We start from the raw sequence: 20,378 nt of genomic DNA on the forward strand, positions 1-20,378 counted from the left end.
TGCCGATTCCATTATTTGTAAATTGCGCAGGGGAAACGGGATGCGGAGGTATATTGCACCGATTTCCGCCGGTGGGCAGTGGAAACTGGGTGGAATGACAGTGCCGTATTTGGCTTTCTGATTCAGTCAAAGACATCCTAGTTAACTACCCTCTATCTTCTAATCTGGATGATTTTATGTATTTTGCCATCCAAGTAGATAGAAGACAGAGGGAGAGAAGGGGTACTTCCTCACATTTCGGGGTTACCAATGTTAAATCTTTTTTTCCGAATGTGGTTACCAATGTCAAATCTCCTAATCCCTATGTGCCTTTACCTAAGGAAGAACCCATGCAACTGGGCATATCCCATCTATCTCCTGAGGAAAAGGCCCGCAGGCGATATTTGGGCCTTTGCATTTACTGTGGGGAGAAGGGTAATTTTCTGAATCAATGTCCTAAGAGGCCGGTAAACACCGAGCCTAAATGGAGAAGGGAAGCTCCATTTGGTTAAAGAAGTTAAGTTTAGGGTCAGGTCTGGAGACTAAAAAGACTGAGGTCTTGTCTTTGTGTGCTAATAACTTTCACTGTGAGGAACTAATCTTTTATATTATTGAGGGTGCTTCCCCTCCTCTAATCTTGGGGTTACCTTGGTTGCAAACACACAACCCACATATTGACTGGGTAACAGGGGAGGTTCTTTGTTGGGGTTTAACATGCCAGGGGTCCTGCATTCCTCCGGTGGTAGCAACTACATCTTTAGAGGGTTTACCTGCAGCTTACACAGATTTTGCATATGTCTTTTCTAAGAGAGCCGCGGAGACCTTACCCCCACATCCACTGTCCAATTGGCCTCATCCCTGGGTCTACTCCCCCTTGAGGTAGAACTTACCCTCTCTCCTTGCCTGAAGCCCAGGCAATGAGAGAGTATATTCAGGAAAACCTTGAGCAGGTTGTTACCTTCCTTGCTTTCTAGAATCTATTTTATTGGGAGGCAAAGGGTTATATAACGCCTTAATGTTCACATATATCCGAGAATACTGAAGAAGGGTAGAAAAGATGAAATATTCCTAAAGAGCAATCTGTTACTGAACATCTGAGTTAACAACATTGATTTAACACTGCCTGACAAGCCATTCCCTGAACCCAAGCAAAATAGCAAATTCTTCCTAAAATGTTCAGAGCACAAAAAATGAACAGCCATATCTCCCATAAGCTTATTTTGACTAGCAAAAGCAGTATGAAGATAAATGCTCCATATCTTCAGAGAAAGCAGATGCCATAGTAAAAAAGGCTTATACATGTATGAGATTTATGCAGAGCCCAAATGCTTATCAGTGCATGGAATCTGTAACCAAGCAAATTCAATTAACGGTGGATTAGAAACCAAATATAGAATTACAGTGAATTATAAACCAAGCATCCCTAACAGGCAACTGATCTTCTCTGCATTGTGGTTTATGGGTCAAATATTACAGGATATATCACACTGTGCTTGCAAACTGCATGCAAATAAAGATACGTAAATATTCTCAATTACTGACACTCACCCGCACTGATTTCCTGGGGGGAATCAAATGTGGAATATTTTTTTCCGGTCTCACGGACGAATAAAAAATGTAATAAAACCTTTTATAAGCTATATTGCTATTATTAGACCCAATCTTATTCCATAATAAGAAAACATTCAGACTTTTATAGTGCCACCAGAACATTCTTGTGTTGAGCAATGGCTCTGTTCTTCAGCTTTCACTGGATAAGCTGCAAAATAGCAGCACTGTTGGGCACAATGCAAACAAAATAAAGCTTACGGGCAGTGGCTGACGAAGAGATTTGTCAACCGCGTTAAAAATGCATGACTGCGGGAGTGTCCACTGGAAATAACTGAAATCTCCGGAGGTAAAACCAATGCATCGATTTGTTCTTCCAAAGTCGCGGGAAGTTGCCTTGGGAGAAATTTCCAGTGACTTTGCAATATTGTAGGTTTTACCACCAGTGATTTCAGTTATTTTCAATGGAGATGCAGTTTTGGGAGATTTGTCTCCCACAGTTGTGCATTGATCTCCCCTTTGGCCAAATTAAACCCAACACTATATTACAATGTCCAATATGGGGTATTTAATTGCATGCCTCCTGAACTCCAGGATTTAGGGGATTGTTTACTAAAGTCCAAACTCTAAAATGTTTTAGTTTTTTACTATAAAATCAGATTTTTTTTGTGGAAAAGTTTTCTAGATTTATTATACCCCAAGGCTGCAAAAAGTCTGAATCCAAAAATCCGTCATCTCAGACCTGCCGAGGTTGAATATAAGTCAATGGGAGTGGACCCTATCCTATTAGGAAGTTTCTGTGATCTGCACTGGAAGTAGCCCAAAAATCTGACTACTTCGGGCAAAAATATGTAAAATTTGAGCAATTTGGGGGAAAAAATGTAAGATTCGGCTTTTCTCTCGGTTTTATCAAGTTTTTCCCTGAACCGATTAAATCAAGCTTTTTTAATAATAAATAAGGTCAAATTGTGGATTTTAGTTTGCTTAGACTTTTTTAAAAAACAGAAAAATTAGGATTTTGATAAATAACCTCCTGAAACCGTTATTTTATACCACTTCAGACCCACCATAATCTCTATAATGTCACAGGACAAGTGCAGTCAGAGAAGAAGTTCTAAGGTAAAACTGGTGGAAAACATTGCGTACACAGTTGGGATGATCTGTGAAATTATTTTATGCAGCTATTTTCAAGCTAATACCTCTTTGTATGCCAGAGTTTGCTCCAGGCTTCCTACATGCCAAAATATATTAAACAGATTTATAAATAAGCTTAATTTTACATGGCAGTGTCTATTGTTCATCAGCATGTCCCATGCTAATAAGTGAGAGATAAATAAAAGAATTTGAACCTATTCCACATATTTTGAGATTGAATATAAGTCAATGGGAGTGGTCCTTATCCTATTAGGAAGTTTCTGTGATCTGCACTGGAAGTAGCCCAAAAATCGGACTATTTCGGGCAAAAATTCGGGTTTTCTCACGATTTTATCAAGTTTTTCCCTGAACCGATTAAATCAAGCTTTTTTAATAATAAATAAGGTCAAATAGTGGATTTTAGTTTGCTTAGACTTTTTTAAAAAATAATAAGAACATTTTGGATTTTGATAAACAACCTCCTGAAACAGTTATTTTATACCACTTCAGACCCACCATAATCTCTATAATGTCACAGGACAAGTGCAGTCAGAGAAGAAGTTCTAAGGTAAAACTGGTGGAAAACATTGCGTACACAGCTGGGATGATCTGTGCAATTATTTTATGCAGCTATTTTCAAGCTAATACCTCTTTTTATGCCAGAGTTTGCTCCAGGCTTCCTACATGCCAAAATATATTAAACAGATTTATAAATAAGCTTAATTTTACATGGCAGTGTCTAACGTTCATCAGCATGTCCCATGCTAATAAGTGAGAGATAAATAAAAGAATTTGAACCTATTCCACATATTTTGTATCCTATGCAATACCATAGAATAGTCGGCTTTTGAATTATTACTGCCATTTTTAATACTGAAGTGTATGCAGAGTCCCAGAAGTCGCAGAGAAAAAAAAAATCACAAAGAATTTACAAGTTAAAAGTAGAAACAGGCTAGATTCATTTCATTTACGCAACCTTGGATCTGTGTATTGCTGATCCTTAATCATTTTTAGATGTTAATAGCTCCACTGCAAAAAAAATGCAGCATGTGAAACCTCTACCAGATAAATATCAGCCTTTCCTGCAGGGAAACTACACATCTAGGAACACTGTAAGAATATTGTTGCATATTTTACATGTCTACCAATTCAAATCGACGAAAGATGTAATTTATGCATTAATGAAAGATGACGCATGATGGTGACTAGGGTCTGCGGAGACACTGGCATTGGATAAGGTTCCTGCGTCAGCAAGTGCAAGGTTACCTCTATGGTGAACTTAAAGCAATATTTAGGCATTGCAACTAATGGATGATCTGCTAATGAAGTAGTGACTTCAGCAAGATTCTATTTATTAGAATCAATTCATTAAACAGTTTCCTAATGATAATGGCTTTCTGTTATGATATTAAGATATTTTTATTAGAATTTATTTACTTTCACTTTATTTTAGCAAGCTTCTACAATATGTGGGTGCGGCTGACCTCACTTGCAATCTTTGACCTGTGCAAGATGCCCTTGTCTCTGGCGGTTTCAGAAACTTCAGCAAAGCAGGATATGCTTAGGCTTGTTGGACGGAGGTCAATCAACGTCTTAATTCATGAAACTTTATTAGAAACCTTTAAAAAATACACATGGGTGCATTACAGGGCAGAGAGAGAGAGAGAGAGAACATGTTTCATGGCAACCAGAAGTCTTATAGTTGATAGTTATCAGTATCCAGAACTTAGTTGTGGAAATGAATTGCAGAAATTCACAGTTAAGCACCCTAAGGATGTTGTGGTATACACACATATACATGTGACATTGTCTCAGGCTGGTTGACGACAAGGTTTCATTTCAGCTTCTATATCCTTCAAGACGATGGCAGGAGGTTTAACCTAGAATGCTTGAGGTCCATGACAACATGACCTAAATCCATGCTGGGAGTCATGACTGTGAAAGGCCTGGAGTGGAGAGAATATGTGTAACCAACTTACTTACCAATCAAAATGCTCACGGGCTGCGACCTTGCCCCCCCCCCAAAGCCCAAAATCACCCAAAAGAAGACAACACCAATTTTATTGTTGGATAATGATGGCCGCAGCTTCCTTATTCATTTTACATGCTCAAACATTCAACCATCCATAAGCTGTAATACTCATTAACCATTTATAACACATATTACACATTTTTAACATCCATAAACATTCCATATTAGAATTTTGTAACTCTAACTATTTCAAACCTGTCCTGATTCCCTTGGGCAGATGGTCCTGAGATTACCATCTTGTGCATTGTACCTCCGTACAGCTGCGCCCCTCTTGATTTTATTTACCCATCAGCTGCAGTAAACCGGCTCAATGGTATTTTTACTTTGCTACCATGGGAACCCATGCCCGTGTTGGCCAGTTATCCAGTGTTCTTCTTTCTCTCTGGAACTCCTCATAGTTCCTCCTTTAACTCTCTGCTTTCCCAGGACCACCGCCAGATGCTGCGACGATGAATAACCCATTCTAATCCCTTTTCCTGGCTAGAAAATCACCCCCGGCAACCAGAAACCCGCATACTTACTTACTTATTGAGCTCCCTTTTGCTCAGAAAATGGGTGGGAAGGGTGGACCTGCTTCTGACCTGTGTGCTGCCGGTGAGTAGGAAAAGGAAGTAGCCCTCTCCCACATTTTCTATTATATCCACACTCCCATCCACATTTTTACCTTTTTTATTAATAAATTAACTCGAAAAAATCTGGTGCAGGAAAAGACTCAATAAAAACATGAAAAAATCCAAATCGTATGATTTTTTTTACATTAAACACCCAAAAACCCATTATTGTACGAAACCCAGTGTACAATATATCTTAAAATTGTAAAAGGGACATCTGTCATTGACTTCTACATGACCTTGGCAGGATTGAGATGGAATATTTTTTTATTTAAACTTTTAGCAGCCTCGGGATATACAAAATCTCAAAAAAATTAAAGGTTTCTTTTTCCCAAGAAAAAATTGTGTTTTCCCTTTAAAACTCCAACCAGAAAAAAAACGGACTTCGTTAAATAACCCCCATAGTGTCACAGTAACTTTTTTGAATATAAATTCGCAATTTGCTAAATTTATTTAGCGATTTATTTTGACCACCAAAGTTGTGGTGTAACTTGAATGCAGAGTGTACGCATAAAATTTAGCAATTTGTGAAAGCTCTTAAGGACAATCACAGCACAAATACAAATTCACAATTATGCTTGCACATTAAATGCACCAATCTTGTCCAGCTTTATAAATATAAACATATGCAGGACAAATATGTTCACTGTGCACTGCAAATGAGCCCCACTAAGGCGTGTTCATGTGAAACCAGCAAGAACCAGAGTCCAAAGTTGTTCATATAGTGGTTTGTGCAGAATAAATTTGAGCTATAGCAGAATAACTATACATATTCATTAACAATTCAGTAGGGAAATAAAATGTTACAGTGGTAATGAATAATTACTGATTTATAAAAATTTCTATGTAAACCATATTCTATTTTGAGATTAAGATTACTTTATTACAGTTTACTTATACAGTAACAAAATATTACAGAGTATATTTTTGGAGAATATTGAATCATTCTCAGTTCTGATCACTTGACTCAATTTATCTATTGGAAAAAATATATACAGTATTAAAAAACATGTCAAATTGTGAATGGAAAAATCTTGCCACATAAAAAACCTGTTGAAACGCCATATAACTAAATGGAAACTGTATATTTAGTAGGGATGCACTGAATCCACAGTTTTGGATTCGGCCGAACCCCCGAATCCTTCCCGAAAGATTTGGCCGAATACTGAACTGAATCTGAATTTGCATATGCACATTAGGGGTTGGAAGGGGAAAACATGTTTTACTTCCTTGTTTTGTGACAAAAAGTCACGCGATTTCCCTCCCTGCCTCTAATTTGCATATGTAAATTAGAATTTGGATTCGGTTTGGCCGGGCAGAAGGATTCGGCCGAATCCGAATCCTGCTGAAAAAGGCCGAATCCTGCCCGATTCCCAAACCAAATCCTGGATTCGGTGCATCCCTAATATGTAGTGCTCCAGAAGCATTTGGAGTTTTTCCCATTATTTTTACACCAATTGTCATTTTTCAACCTTAAAGCCTGATTGTCAAGGACTGGATAGGAGGTGGCGCTGTGGAGGCAGAGGATGTAGGTTGAGTCCTTAAGGCGGGCGTAGAACAGGAACAGACTGGACAGGAAAGAGCGGGTGTAGAACAGAAGCAGAATGGACAGGACAGGATGGAGCGGGCTTAGAGCAGGAATACGACTGGAGCAGGACCAAGTCTGGAGCAGGAACAGGACTGGAGGGAAAGACAGAGCAAGATACAGACTAGGCAGGGAAGGCAAGGAAGAACAAGACAAGGATCAAGGCAAAAGGCTAGAGCAGAAACCCAGCCAGTGGCAATGCCACAGTGTTGAGGAAGACCAATACTAAGGCCTTGGCTGTAGGGGGCTGGAGTTATATAGGGCAGGGTCAGTCAATCAGAATGCCAGGGTGAGATGGATAATCCTGAGACCCAGCCGAGAGTATAAATAAGAACTTGCTGGCTGCTCTCCTGGCCCTGTAGTTAATAATCAGGAGGTCTCAGGACCAAACCCCAGCAGAGCCTGGCACTGATATTATGACTGAGTTCTTTACCATGACTTACATTTTCTTAAATAATAGGAAAAAATACTATTGACTTTAGTTGCTTTCTTGTTCGTAATAGCACTAATCAGACAATTAGCCAATCAGTGGGGCACTTTTACTAACACTAGGTAAACTTGCCCCTACACGTTGATCCATGGCAACTAATCAGAAACTTGCTTTCATTATTCTTTCACCAGTGGACTTATCAACTCTAATGGTCAATTGCTTGGTGTAGGTTACTGCACTGGAGCAAGGGGTAACCCATGCAAACAGAAAACATTCCAAATCTTCCAAGAATATGTCTGGATCAGATCAAACCCAAGACCCCCAGAGCAACAAAACACCAGTTAGAATCCACAGACAAACCAACAGACACGCAGATTTTAATTTTATCTATCTAGTCAGAACTTACCGCATATCAAAGCTGACATATTCTCCCAAGGGAGTGTGTATATCAACGAACCAGGTTGTTAATGAAAAGGAATGACTTTTATCAACAGGATCTTAGCTATGAGGTTTCTGATGCAATTACAATGCCATCACAACAGAGAGACAGATGTTTTACAGGTTAATTATTCTATCTAACAACAAGAATAAGAGATTAATGCTTCTTTCTGCGAGCTAGCAGAACAAACATGCTGAAGAAAGTTATTTCACATAAGATAAAAGAGCCACCCTGTAAATTAAAATATTCAGATTAGTGAAGCTTTCATAGAAGTTTAAAATCAAAGTTGCCTATTGAAGGTATGGAAATGAGTTATTAAAAAGCATAAATAACCATGAAAGTTATTTTTTCCCCCAATCCCGTTCCTTCACAATTAAATTGGCGGAGGCTTCCCAAATGAAATTGAGGCGATACAGTGCTCGTTTGAGGTGGAAAGAGGTTCATTAACATACAGTATCTGTTCCTACATTTCAGTGCAATGAAAATGAAATATTGCCATCTAAAATTTCTGCACAGAAGTTACTAGCACAAACCTGGTTGCTTTAATTATAAGCAAATTGCAATTAAAAAAAAGACAGGCAAATCATGAGCAATTGAATCTCAACATTCAGTCCTTATCTTTGGGAGATGCATGCTTACAACTACTTTAACGGCCCCTGTTCAAAATCAATATTCATGCAGTCACTAACTAGTCTTCAGGCATTCAATAATTGTTTTTTGTCAGCTTATTTGCGTGTTAAGTGATTTTATCTTGCTTTTCATTCTCCTATGGAATTCCAGATTATAGGAAATAACTTGATCATTTGTGTAAACGTATATATTATTGAAAATGGCAGGAATTCCAAACCAAGAAAAAACCCAAAGAGCTATGCGGTAAGGATGAGGAGCCATTTAGAATCCTAGCACTGTGTGTATGCAGGGTCGGACTGGGCTGAGGGATGTATAATTATTATTATTATTAACATTAATAATAATTAATTCATAGACAACATATTGCGTAGCACTGTAAAGTAAATGTGATTATACAATTAAATCACATGAATTATATACATAGAACATATGAAGTTACATACATCACAATCAATACCGGTACAAAAGGTGAGGAAGGCCCTATGCAAAAGAGCATACACTCTAAAGGGAAGGGAGCAATACACAAGGTGTGGAAGTGGACAAGATTGAATTAAGTGGGTGAGAAATGTGGTACTGTATGTGTTGTTGCATTTGGTAGTTAAGCAGAGTGAGGGTAGGCTTCTCAAAAGAGATTTCTTGAAAGCAGAAAGGTTGGGAGAAAGTCGGACAGACCGTGGGAGAGAGTTCCACTCCCCATGCATCTCCCTGACCTCCTCTCATGGTCCTGACTGCCTTGCATCTTGTACGAAGAAGGGTATTGGGGGGGGGGACTCAGAGGCAGTTGCACTTGCGGCAGGGAGGCCGGTGGGTGGTGTGGGGGCCCCTGACATAGCCACCAGATGGGTCCTTGAACCCCAGTCCAACACTTGGCTCCATAAATCCAGATGCTAGGCTCTGCTTCCGCCTGTAGCAGATGCCTTTGGCCTCGGGAGGAGCCCTCAGCTACTCAGATGCCACCATGTCTTCATAAGAGCGGAGCCAAGCAAGAGTTCTGGACAGGCAAAGGGGCACAATCGTTACCAAGGTTTTGGATGGAAGGCAGCAATTTTGAGGGGTGGGTACAGGCGGGGTTCAAGCAAGATAAATCAGGCAAGGGTTGGTACATGCAGTGTTCAGAGAATAGTCAGACAGGCAAGGGTCAATACCGGTAGAATTCAGAATGGTCAGGCAGGCAAGGGTCAGGATTGGTAGAGTTCAGAATAGTCAGGCAGGCAAGGGTCAGGATTGGTAGAGACCAAGATAGTCAGGCAGGTAAGGATCAAAAAAGGGAATCAGAACAGATATAAATGGCACCCAGATACTAAACAAGTTAGACCTAACAACGGGCAACGAGTTTGAATCCAAATCCCCTTTAAATATTCAAATTGCACGCTAACGAACGTGATGACATCACACGCATGGCACACAAAACCTGGAAACACACATTGCGCGCACTAGGAGCCGGCACTCACAAAGAAGAGGAACCACATGGGGGGCCACTAGACCACTTGAGGTTACAGATGTATTGTTATTACTAATGTAGTACCATGGCATCAATGTATATTCCAGAAGACCTATCCATTTATTGAAAGCTTCCATGTTTCAAGGTATACAAGAGTACTCTAAACTTAGATTTAGGAATCTCCAAATAAAAATGTCAAGAGCTGCTATGGGGAAAGCATCTAGACCATGGTTTGTGTTAAGGACAGGGCCACCGGTTGACATTGTGCGCTCCACCTTGAGGTGGATTTTTCCTCAAGTGCAAGTAAGCAAAACGTAGCCAGTCTTGATTATATTGCATATACTTTTAAAGCTCTCCCTCTGCTACTTCATTCTTAACTTCTAGACAGGACCATCTGAGAATGCTCATACTGACTATTCTGGAAAATTAATCATTACTCTATAGGTCTCTGTGGGCCTATCAGCAAACAAAAAACTTGGCAGGGCAATTTCTTTTAAGGCATTTAATTCAAGACATTTCCTTTTAAAAGCCTTTAAAATTCTTTTTCTCAGATTTGTCACGGATGGATGTACTCAGAAGGCGCTGAAGTCAAAAAGGGCACATTAAACAGTGGCTAGATGTCTTTACTATGCAAAACCAACTAGCCTTAGGAGCCTTTAGCAGTCTAAACTTAGCTTGTGCAGTCCACCAACTGCAAGGAATTCACACATTTTCTCAGACAGGGAACCTCACTGTGCTTTACTGTGAGAAATATTGTAAGTTAGAACTTTTATCAGATTACTTAAACCATTTTTTTGTTGCCAATGACTACTTTAGATGAGGTTTTGACCTGTATGTACATAATGAAATAATGTCTATACGAATGAATTCAAACACCCTATTGAGATATTTCGGCCTAGTTATATAAAACTTGCTTTTACTGCCAATCCTACTATAATTGACATATAGGGGGGGACATTTCAAAATGTAGGTTATGGAAAATGTTGTATTTGCTACAATTTATTCAATGGCAAATTTTTCCACCGACCATTTTTGACTATTTTTGGTGCACACACAACATTTTTGCAGCACAATAACAAAACTTTTTTACCATGGATATGACACTTTTTAAATTTGGCAGCATTACAACAAATCCATACCTTTATTGAACTTCAGTGACTGTGTACTTACCAACACTTTTGTGAAATCCCCACTTAGGCTTCATTCCTATACCATCAACTGTTTTGACCACTCATAGGGAGGCCAGCCCAACACTTTAGGAACTTTTTTTTAAAAAAAATTCATTATTTATGATTTTCACGGGTTAGGGTTGGGTACAGAATGGAAAAGGAGAGGGGGAACGGATAGAAAAGCAAAGAGCAAATGAAGTCAATAACATATTATACTTTGACTAATGACAACAAGAATAATTTCTAATCATAAATAAACAGTACATTTTCATATACGAGCTTTATGGTTCCTTATTACTATTATAGTAAGTCTGATTTACATTAGATATGTAAAAGAATTGAATTAAAAGAGCTTTAAGGCTGTTTATATTATAGCTTATCCTGTTTTAGATTTTTTATCCATGGTAACCATGTTTCCCAATATTTAATGTTTGTATTGTGAATAATTGCTGTGATATCTTCCCTTTTCCTGGTTTCCATAAGGTACATCCAATCTTGGTATTTTAGGAACTTATGACTGTTTAGTGGTACTAAATAAAATAAAATAAGGGAGAAGGAATTAGAGATGCCCTGAATTATCCCTTATTTACATTTGCAAATTAAGATTAATTCATTCGGTTTGGTTCATTTGGTTCTATATTTGGTCGAATCTTTCACAAAAGATTTGACTGAATATAGAACTGAATCTGAACCCTAATTTGTAAACGTAAATTAGGGAGGAAAGAGAACTGTGTTGTTTGTATGAAGAAAACTCACATGATTTTTCTTGGGTTTGGCCAGGCACTTGGATTCGTCCAAATCCTACTGAAAAAGGTTGAATCACAAACTGAATCCTGCATTTGGTGCATCCCTAGAAGGTACACAGAATTCTCTCTGGGATATTGCCCTTTATCAACTATTATGAAGCAAGATACAAAGGCACAGACTTTTTTGGGGAAAAAAACCCTTCATCAGATGTAGGGGCAGATGTATCAAGGGTCGAATATCGAGGGTTAATTAACCCTCGATATTCGACTGCCGAATTAAAATCCTTTTTTAAAATTCCTTTTTTTGGCAATTCGTTCGATCGAACGAATAATCGTTCGATCGAACGATTTGAAGGATTTTAATCCATCGATCGAACGATTATCCTTCGATCAGAAAATTGTTAGCAAGCCTATGGGGACTTTCGGTAGGTTTTAGGTGGCGAACTAGTGGGTCGAAGAAATGTTTAAAGAGACAGTAGTTCGATTATCGAATGGTCGACTATTCAAAGGATTTTTAGTTTGAATCGTTCAATTCGAAGTCGAAGTAGCCAATTCGATGGTCAAAGTAGCCAAAAAAAACATTCGAAATTCGAACTATTTTTCCTCTATTCCTTCACTCGAACTTAGTGAATGGGCCCCGTAATGTCATGACTTTTTACCTGAGGAAGGGGTTGGATCCTTGATGTTGTGCCTTCATATTCTGCTTGATTATAAATGAGTACATGCATCACAACTGATAGACATGTATCTTTATTTGTGTGCATCTGCTCTTCAGCCTGCTGATTTCAGGTTCATAAATAGTTCTATATGAAAGATGGGAAGCTTTCTCCAACAAATGTTCCACATGGGGTGCTGCCTCCTTAATCTGCTTGTCCCAAGCAAGCAAAGTCTATAAATAATCATAAAAGAAGAGCCCCCACCTATCGTGTAAAATTGTATCAGCACCTTTATTCAAATTAAGATATATTGCACTTACAATTTAGCAGAGAACCATTGCTCATCAGAAAAGTCTGTTAAACATGTCCCCAGTGGGTTTTGTTGTGTCTTGACTTTCTCAAGTGTGGTGGAGTGCTGTATTGCAGAACGTGAACAGTTACATGTAGGAATTTAAAAGGTAGCACTAATATTTCAGGTATCAAACGCCTCCTCTGAATCTTTGCTCAGATAATGCTTTCTAAGTACTTACAATACAATTCTCAATGGATGAGCGAGGGTAAACAAATTTGTCTACAACATTCAGCGTAGTGTGAAGTTGCCATAGAGACTTTAGAAGCTAAAAATTAGGAAACTCATAATTATGAAAACTATAATTTTATAACACTAAAATCATGTTTCAGGGAAGACACAATACATTCATATTATCATTATGTCAGAGAACGTTCTCAGCTGAAACATGTTATGCCCATATCAAATTAACACAACATTTTATAGGGAGTAACTGCTTTAAAGGAAACAGATGCCAAAACCAGTTACCACTGTAACAATAAAAAAGCTGTAACACATTTATATATATACCAAGCATGGACTGGGTTGTCTCATACTATGGTTTTCTTTCTCTCCCTATTCACATGTATCTAATGTACCATCCAAGCTGCTTTGATTTCCTCAATGGATTTCCTGATTACATTTGTTTGTTTTTCCTTGCTCAGGTCTTGTCTAGATTGATAAAAGCTGATCTGATCTCTGTATATCAGGTCAGCTATTCACACTGAGCAACCTACTCTTGAGTGTACTGGTACATGTCTAACGTGCAAGGACTTTAAATTAAAGATTAACTATGGTTTAATAGACAAGAGCCACTGTGACATCTAGAATTACACCATACATATATTTAATAGGATATGTTGGTAATTGGAAGATGATGTAATCGGTGAAGGAAAATGATGTGGATGGTATTTTAGCTTTTGCTCTAGTAGGAAATTCAATGGTGATAAGAAACCAATAATGGTATGGCTGCTTCTTGGGAAAAGGATCATTTTGACCTGTTTATTTATAGTTGTTCTGGCACTACTTGCCCAACTTTGTAGGAAGGTGAAAGGAAGTGGGTGTAACCGGAATGGCAAGATGACTAGTTTAATTTGAATATGTTATATTGGTATACAAATCATTGTTTTATTGCTGTGCTGTACAGCACAGTTACTGCATTTGCAGACTACTATGGGTTTTAGATAAACTCCAGAACTAATGTCTTGGCATCAGAATCTGGACTGTCACGTAACATGTACTTCCAGGAGCAGGGTGTGCGTTGATTTAGACACTGGGTAATATGTTTTTCTTGCAGATATGTCTTGGAAGTAGCTTGTGGATACACGTGATGACCTTGGGGATACGCTTGTACCTTGAGGAACACCTTAGGAGAACAATGTAGAATGATGCATTTAAGAGTCTCAAACCTACAAAAACAGAGTATCACTACTCTGCTTCAGGTGCTAAATGAACCCCAGAAATAATATCCTGGAATCAGAATTCACCCCTAATCCAACCCAACCCACTCCAACCTAGACTACCATGTTACATTCTTTACTTTAGGCACCTGGTACCAGGAACATGTTTAGGTTGCAGATATGTCTTGGAAGTGGTTTGGGGATACACTTTTTTCTTGAGGAACACCTTAAAAAAAGGAATGCTGAATGATGGGTTTAAGAAGCACAAACCTACAAATACAGAGTACTGCCTGGTGCCCAAAATATGTCAAAATGTTCCTAAACAGATGTCCATATACTAAATTAATTTTGTCACATGTGCTCAGGGTAATGGTTATGATGACTTATTCTGCATTGCAGACAAAGTATAATGTAATCCTAGCACATTAGTGTGATTGTGGTTGTATCAGTAGGACCCAGGACTGTTCAGCATTTTTGAAGATGTGTCTATGCATTCGGAGCACAGTAGGAGGTCCCAAGTGGCAGAGCAGGTGTTAAAGCAATTCCTCCATAATTCCTCACCAACAAAGATTATCTCTGTAATGGGCTATTGCTCAAATCTTTATCACAGTATAGCTGCTGGCTGCAATGGGGCATGTGTGCGCAACTATAGCAATGCACACTTGAGAAAGGGTAATGCAAGGCCTGAAACATGTTGTGTGTTAATCATGTAGTCTGGAATTAAAACTTTGATCACAGCAGTATCTGCTCTCCTGAGTGCTCTCCTCATTTTCTATTTTTGAGCAATGTTCATTATTTCTATGCACTTAAAATCCCTTTCAATTCATAAAAAATGAAGCAGAAAATGTTTAAGCAACTATAGAATTAATCAACCCCCCATAATATTGCATAGGCTCATTCAATTATCTATATATGTTGGTATTTTGAGACTATCTTCATAGCTCCAAAAATAATGAAATATATTGCATTTAAAATGGTTTCTTAACAAACAAAATCAATATGAAAAAAAATGGAAACTTGGAAAACATGTAATATCTCATTACTCCTCATATCAGTTTTCTGTCTATTAAAGTGGGTGGCATCAATTGTATTAGATATCAGGCAAAAGCTGTACAGGTATGGGATCTGTTATCCAGAAACCAAGTATTCAGAAAGCTCATAATTAAGGAAAGGCAATATATAATAATCCATTTTTTTTTTTAAATGATCTCCTTTATCTCTGTAAAACAGTAGCTTGTACTTGATCCAAACTAAGATATAATAAATCCTTTTTGGAAGCACAACCAGCCTATTGAGTTTATTTAATGTTTACATACGTTTCTAGTAGACTTAGAGGTATGAAGATCCAAATTACGGAAAAATCCATTATCCGGAAAACCCCAGGTCTTGAGCATTCTGCATAACAGGTCCTATACATATAAAGACATCTTATTTATCCTAGAATGATGGTTTAATATTTGGTTGGCATGGTATTTATATACTGTATCTCTATCTATCTATCTCTCCATAGTGACATAGTTACATAGTTAAATCAGGTTGAAAAAAGACAAAGTCCATCAAGTCCAACCCCTCCAAATGAAAACCCAGCATCCATACATACACCCCTCCCTACTTTCACATAAATTCTATATACCCATATCTATACTAACTATAGAGTTTAGTATCACAATAGCCTTTGATATTATGTCTGTCCAAGAAATCATCCAAGTCCCTCTTATAGTCATTAACTGAATCATCATCACAACATCACCCGGCAGTGCATTCCACAACCTCACTGTCCTGACTGTGAAGAACCCCCTACGTTGCTTCAAATGAAAGTTCTTTTCTTCTAGTCTGAAGGGGAGGCCTCTAGTACGGTGATCCACTTTATGGGTAAAAAGGTCCCCTGCTATTTGTCTATAATGTCCTCTAATGTACTTGTAAAGTCTAATCATGTCCCCTCGCAAGCGCCTTTTTTCCAGAGAAAACAACCCCAACCTTGACAGTCTCCCCTCATAATTTAAGTCTTCCATCCCTCTAACCAGTTTAGTTGCACTTAGTCTCTGCACTTTCTCCAGCTCATTTATATCCCTCTTAAGGACTGGAGTCCAAAACTGCACTGCATACTCCAGATGAGACCTCATCAGGGACCTATAAAGAGGCACAATTATGTTTTCATCCCTTGAGTTAATGCCCTTTTTTATGCAAGACAGAACTTTATTTGCTTTAGTAGCCACATAATGCCCAGAATTCGACAACTTGTTATCTATAAAACCCGCTAAATCCTGCTCATTTAAGGAAACTCCCAATTTAGTGTATAACTTGCATTTATATTATTTTTGCCAAAGTGCATAACCTGCATTTATCAACATTGAACCTCATTTTCCAGTTTGCTGCCCAGTTTCCCAATTTAGACAAATCACTCTGCAAAGTGGCAGCATCCTGCATGGAACCTATAGTTCTGCACAATTTAGTATCATCTGCAAAAATAGAAACAGTACTTTCTATGCCCACCTTCAGGTCATTAATGAACAAGTTGAAAAGCAAGGGACCTAGTACAGAGCCCTGCGGTACTCCACTAACAACACTGGTCCAATTAGAAAATGTTCCACTTACCAAAACTCTTTGTAGTCTATCTTTTAGCCAGTTCTCTATCCAGGTACAAATACTATGTTCCAGACCAACATTCCTTAATTTAACCAGTAATCTTTTGTGTGGCACTGTATCAAATGGTTTAGCAAAGTCTAAGTAAATCACATCCACTGCCATCTCAGAATCAAGGTCCCTGCTTACCTTCTCATAAAAAGAAATTAAGTTAGTCTGGCAAGATCTATTACACATAAAACCATGCTGGCACACCCTCATAGTATTATGATTTGCTATAAAGTCCAGTATCTTATCCTTTATCAACCCTTTAAAAAGCTTTCCTACCACTGACGTCAGACTAACTGGCCTATAGTTTTGAAGCTGAGAACGGGATCCTTTTTTGAATAGAGGCACCACATTAGCAATTCGCCAGTCTCTCGGCACTCTTTTAAGTAAAGAGGTTTGGCAATCACAGAGCTAAGCTCGCTAAGTATCCTGGGATGAATACCATCTGGCCCGGACCTTTGTTTATCTTAACATGTTCTAGTCTCTTTTGAATTTCCTCATGTGTGAACCATGCATCATTAGTTGTATTACTAGAATTGGGACTATTAAGAAGGAAACCTTCATTAACTGGTTCCTCATTTGTGTACAACTCCAAAATTCTATCTGTCCGTCCGTCTGTCCGTCTGTCTATCTATCTCTTTATCTATCTATCACTCCATCTATCTATCTATCTATCTATCTATCTATCTATCTATCTATCTATGTCTCTCCGTCTATCTATCAATCTATCTATTTGCCCATCTATTTGTCCATCTTTGTGCATTGTACAAACTGCTAATGGATATTATATTTAGTAGAAAAGTTTAGGAGTTTATGCATTCTGAATTACTCAGGCCACACATAAGAGTAGTGATCATGTGTTTCCGAACCATCCAGTAGCCAAAGTCTGTGGGAACTGTTAAAATTAGCATATTGTCATGAGCTAGGTGAATTGACCTAGTATAGCTGCTAAATGAACATGATATGCAGGAGTCTGCTGTTGAGTTAAGGTGAAAATTAGACACCAGTAGAGGAATTTCAATACACACTGGTGCATTAAAATGAGTTGCATAATATAAGTTAACAGTACTTCTTAGGCTTAACATAACAGGGATGAGATTGCGATCCAGAATCCCATCCAGCAACTAAAGTCTGTGGATCTCATTTACTTAATCAAGGTGCTAAATTCCGCAGTAAATCCTTGTTTACATTAATCTTATTGCACTAGACCAGTGATCCCCAACCAGTAGCTCGCGAGCAACATGTTGCTCCCCAACCCCTTGGATGTTGCTCTCAGTGGCCTCAAAGCAGGTGCTTATTTTTTAATTCCTGGCTTAGAAGCAAGTTTTGGTTGCATGAAAACCAGATGTACAGCCAACCAGAACCTCCTGTAGGCTGCCAGTCCACATAGGGGCTACCAATAGCCAATCACAGCCCTTATTTGGCACCACCCAGGAACATTTTTCATGCTTATGTTGCTCCCCAACACTTTTTACATCTGAATGTTGCTCACGGGTGAAAAAGGTTGGGGACCCCTGCACTAGACAGATCAAGTACAATTAATGACTTGTTGCTATGGATAACTGCATTGAATGTAATCTGCACTTTACAAATTAGCCCTGCTGTGTGTTATTCTTGCCTAAGGCAGACCCAGGCAGCTTCAGCACCATCGAGAGCAACTTGCAGTTTATTCTTTGCTGTAGGAATGCTGCTGGCCATCCGCAGCACCTTGGAGAGCGACTTGCAGGCCATTCACTGTTATACAGTAGCTACTGGACTTGCTCATGGTGTGCCAGTCTACTGTAGGCAGGGTCTTTTATGTAGAACTTTTCAATTAAAATTTTATTAGGCAACTGTGCAGTGGGACAATGCATTGTAAACATGTTTATAAAGCAGTTGTATTAGAGGCTAAAAAGTTTTTGCAGTATAATATACTTTTCTATACACCTTCAAATATTAATCTAGTTTACAGGGTTTTAAAAAATATAAATACTTCTATGTATTACATGAAAAAGTGTGCATATTAATATATAGAGAGAGAGTTTGTCAGACATGGGTGGGTTTAAATGTCCCTCCATTGCGCATTTCTTGTAATGAAGGTATGGGACATGTTATCCAGAATGCTCAGGACCTGGGGGTTTCCAGATAACAGATCTTTCTGTAATCTTCATACCTTAAGTCTACTAGAAAATCATGTAAACATTAAATAAACTCAAAAAGCTGGTTTTGCTTCCAATAAGGATTAAGTATATCTTAGTTTGGACCAAGTAAAAAATTCTGTTTTATTATTACAGAGAAAAAGGAAATCATTTTTAAAAATATGGATTATTTGGATAAAATGGAGTCTGTAGGAGATGGCCATTCCATAATTTTGAGCTTTCTGGATAATGGGTTTCCAGATAACGAACCCAATACCTGACACTGGCTGCCAGTTGTTCATGATTTTAGTTCATCCAAATGCTTGCCCCACTGGATGTTTAATATGTTTAATTGATTTTAACACCAATGGATGCCTCCATCACTCCAACCCGGCATGTGACACCCCCACCAGTTAATAGTTATTTGGATCATGATTTTGTTTGGCAGATTTAATAGCTGCCACTGATGGTATCACTTTAATGTTAAAATTATTATGCATGTGGTTTAGTTCAAGCATTATCAACCTTCTTTGGGTGGTACAAAAAAACCCAGAGGAAGTGACATCATAAAATGAAAGAACAGAGATTCTGCTTACTTAACCAATAAGTCATATAAAATGGAAATTGGGGAATCATATGTAGCAAATTAAAAATGTCAAAGCCTTGACTGTGCTATTTGTATAGTTTTTTGGCATTGTTTTACTGTCACAACCGCAAACATATTCCACTTAAAGTGTCCCATTCTGCTTTCTTTTACATTCTGGGTTCCATTGGTTCAGCCTTTCTTCCCCTAGTTCTTTCAGGAGGAAAAAGCATCAAGCTGCAGTGTAACAGTGTGCATATGCATAAAATACTCTTCCAGGATCAGAGGGTCATGCTGAAATGACCTAAAATTGGATTGGGTTGTCTGGGGTCCACCAAGAGCTACCAGCTGGGGGCCCCCACAACATTCACAATCTCCAGTTCCTCCTAATGCCAGCCTGCTCCTAAAGCTTGTGGCCATGATCAAAATTCGGGGGAGAGCCAGTGTCCACAGTTCTAGTGGGGGATGGACTTGGATCGGTGGGGCCCACCAGGTCTTTTCACATTATACAGCCAGCCCATTCCAAAACTGCCATAAAATGTAAATTCTTGGTACATTTATATTATATTATTATATTCCAAAAAACCTTTGCACCCTGTATTCCACTCTTACAGAATGGCTGCAGGTCTCTGCAGCCACTCCGATGAGTGTAGAACTACCTACATTTGGCAGCACTGTATTCACTAGAGAAGGGTTCCCCAACCTTTTTCACCCGTGAGCCACATTCAGATGTAAAAAGAGCTGGGGAGCAAAATAAGCACGCAACTAGTTCCTAGGTTGCCAAATAAGGGCTTGTTTTGCCTATTTGGTAGCACCTATGTGGTCTAGCAGCCTGCAGGGGGTTTGGTTTGGCAGTATATCTGGGTTTTAAGCAACCAAAACTTGCCAAGCCTGGAATTCAAAAATAAGCACCTGCTTT

The sequence above is a fragment of the Xenopus laevis genome, chromosome 2S (genome assembly GCF_017654675.1).
Source record: "Xenopus laevis strain J_2021 chromosome 2S, Xenopus_laevis_v10.1, whole genome shotgun sequence".
Lineage (NCBI taxonomy): Eukaryota > Metazoa > Chordata > Amphibia > Anura > Pipidae > Xenopus > Xenopus laevis.